The sequence below is a fragment of the Phytophthora infestans genome, genomic scaffold (assembly GCF_000142945.1).
Source record: "Phytophthora infestans T30-4 supercont1.30 genomic scaffold, whole genome shotgun sequence".
In the NCBI taxonomy this organism is placed as follows: Eukaryota; Oomycota; class Peronosporomycetes; order Peronosporales; family Peronosporaceae; genus Phytophthora; species Phytophthora infestans.
In genome coordinates this window covers 1,158,535-1,161,831 of record NW_003303729.1, presented here as the reverse complement: position 1 = coordinate 1,161,831, position 3,297 = coordinate 1,158,535, and positions in this window count along the sequence as shown.

The following is a 3,297-nucleotide window of genomic DNA, read 5'->3' as shown; positions in this document are numbered from 1 at the left end:
GATCGCATGCCCGAACACTATCAAGCTTCGCTATAGGGTTTGAGAGGTTCCGACGCCTGCCGAGTCGTACCAGCACGCGCTGATCCACGAGACTCGCAATGGCCCCAGTATCCGCTAACATTTCCGACGGACAACAATCGATGTAGCCACCGGTCACAGCCTTCACGCCTCCAACACTGCAGATGACACGTTTCCCGGCCGGCACGACATCCGCTTCATCTTGAGGAGCGTCACCTTCACTCACAGCTCGCAGTCCAGGCGATCTCTGTGGCTTCGGAGCTCTTCGCGCATTGATCGAATAGACGTCCGGCAGTTCTCCGGCTATTTTCAGCCTCTCATCTTCCGACGATTCGATTGGAAGCTCAAACGTCACCTTTTTCTGTCGTTTTAGAGCAACGGCTGTTGCGATGGGTCCTTCTATTTTAGAAGCCCTTTCCTCCCTGTCGCGTATCCTGTCACGTATAGATGAGGTTTCGTTCCAGAAATATTCTCGTCCCCAATCCATCGTCCGATGTTGAAGCGAGCGACTCATCGTTCCCCCAATGCTTTCCAAGTAGTCACGAAGATAATGGACGTCCAAGATGTCCCTGTTAGACTTGTCACGAAACGGAGGAACTTCAACTTTCGCGTCGTTACGTCCCATCGAACCAGTTTCTTTCACGGGACAATTCTTCTCCTCGTTCCACTCCTGCTTGAGAAGCTCGTACACCCACTTGCGAATTTCGGAACGCCACCTAAATGGCAGCGGCGTCCCACAGAGTGTTCAGCAGCCTTAACCTTAGTTCTCTCTAGGTCGCCGCACACGTTCTGCACGAACTTGCGCTCTTCATCTTCTTCCTCCGACTTCACCTCTTCGTTCTCACTTTTCGCCACGGAACTTACAGACAAAGTCGGTTTCTTCGTTCCATCGACTTCCTTGAAGTCTCTATTGGCACGCTTCGCCTCCGACGAATTCTTCAGCGTATTCTCGTACCAATCCAACCAGTATTCAGGCGTTCTCATCTCTCCTGAAGAGACTTTCTTCGTGCGTTCCAGCACTTCTTCCGATATTCCTAGCTGTACACTCATTTCCGCAAGTGACGGCTTCTCCTGTTTCTCAGCGTTCCGTTTCACTCGTGACAGAATCTTCTCGTCGTCCAAGGGAAACAGTCGCTCTTCCAATTCCTTGTCGTACCCCTCGGGTTCACTCTCCACTACCGGATCGTCACCGCGTTCGAGCATATCCAGCTCCTCGTCGGTAAACAAACGATCATATTGACTTGTAGAGTCCATCTCCTTAGTACGTTCCGAATCATTATCAGCTGTGGGAACGCCCGCCTCTTCCTGGGTTGCGTTCACCAATCCGATTACAGCTGCAAACTGATTTGCCCTGACGCTAACCGCGTCCTCCGTGTCCGATTCGAGTGCCTGTTCATACCGCATAGAACTGTTGGACGGCACTTCAGCCTCCGTTCTCCTATTGCACTCCTCCTTGGTCTTCGACGCATCCTCGGAACGTTCCGTTGTCCCTTGATCGACGTCCTGTAACCAATTGGAACGATCCTTCGTTCCACTTTCCCAATCCAGCGTTACGGTGGAGCTTTCCGTTGCTCCTCCCGCGCACACAGTTCCACTTTCAGGTTTCTCCTTAGAAACCTCTACCTTCTCATCTTGCCTTGAATCAGTCCGTTCCGTTGGACTGATCGTTCCAATCCCAATATCCGCATTTTCAGTCGTCACGCTCGCAACGGGGAACGTCACGAGCGCTTACTCCTCTAGTCACACCAGCCCCAGGGAGCCCTCTCAGGTTCACCAGTTCCACTTAATCGTGAACCTTCATCTCCCTTTGTGTCGCCAACCTGGCAAGAGGAAAGAGCGACACTTCTTTCTCCTTCCTCCTGCCCCCTTCATGGTCGGGACGTTCCAGTTGGTGTAGACGTTCCAGAAGAGGTAGACGTCTCAGTCACGACAGTGCTCCTCGAGAGGCTACGCAGTTTCTCGACTTCTGGACAGTTTGTCACGCTATGACCCGGTTGTCGACAGAAGGCGCACTCCTGAGTACGACGATCTCCATATCGACCTCCACTCGTCCTCCTGGGCAAGTTACACTCCATAGAGTAGTGACCACACTTGTGACAGCGATTACAATAGCCTCTCGCACGAGGGCACGTCTCACGACTGCATCCCTTACGCTCGCAACGACCACACACGACTTCATCTTCCGCAGTGCGAGTGTCAGGACCCATACGAATGTTCAGCGGTCCAAGTTCGGCACCAGTGCTCTCTTTGGAACGCTAGCCGGTTTTGGAACGGTCGGAGCCACCGCACTTATATGCCCATGGCTCGTTCCAGAACTCTTCAGCACGTTCCGATTCAGTTGTTGCAACTCTTGTAGCACTTGTATGTCAGTCGCGGGTGCATTCTTCGTACTCGATTGCTTCGCTCCTTCCTCAGAAAATTCGTCGTCCTCTTCAACAGGCAAGTGAAGATTCTTAAACAACAGGATGCGACAGGCTTGTTCAATTGATTCGATCATGTTACCGTTCAACACTGCTCGCATCTGCTTGTTCCTTATTCCTTCAAGGAAGAACTCGTACCTCATACGAGGGTCAGGCATGTTAAAAGCGTCACATATCGTCGAAAGTCGATCACCCCACTCTTCTGCAGACTCGCCACGTTTCCTCGCGGCCGTTTTAAGACGGGCCCACGATTGAGTCGGAGTCAAGCAGAAAATCCGGTTGTGAAATCTGGAACGAAGGAGCTCGAAGCTGTCGATCCTCGAATTGTACCACCATTCTTGACCCTTTTTGCCCTTCAAGAATTGTTCAAAAGCTGTCAAGCGCATTTGATCGTCCATGCCCATCGTGCACTTCTCAAACGAGCGCCAGAACGCAGCAGCACGCTCACTCGTGGCCGTGTCCGAATAAAATGGAACGATCACTTTGACAGCGTTCCTCAATTCGTTCGGAATTCCAACAACAGGAAGGTGACCTCGGGAGTAGTCTCGTGACTCGCGTTCTGCGTAACGATCAGCGGGTTTATCTGGATGAGAAGTCGCAGTCCTCGGATAGCGTTCCGGATTGAGCCCAACGTTCCCATGAAGACCCAGATTTTCACTGTAATTCGGGAACGATCCCACATTCGCTGGCTTCGTTCCCCAATTCGGAACTCCCTCCGACCTCATTTCTGCAGACACAGAAGGTGGATTCACAGGCGTAGGTGGGTACATAGGAGGCATCTCAATCGGATCCCAACCAGGCGGCAACATCGGAGCAAACGGATTTTGGAACGAGTTGGTTCGGGACGTTCCATACGTTC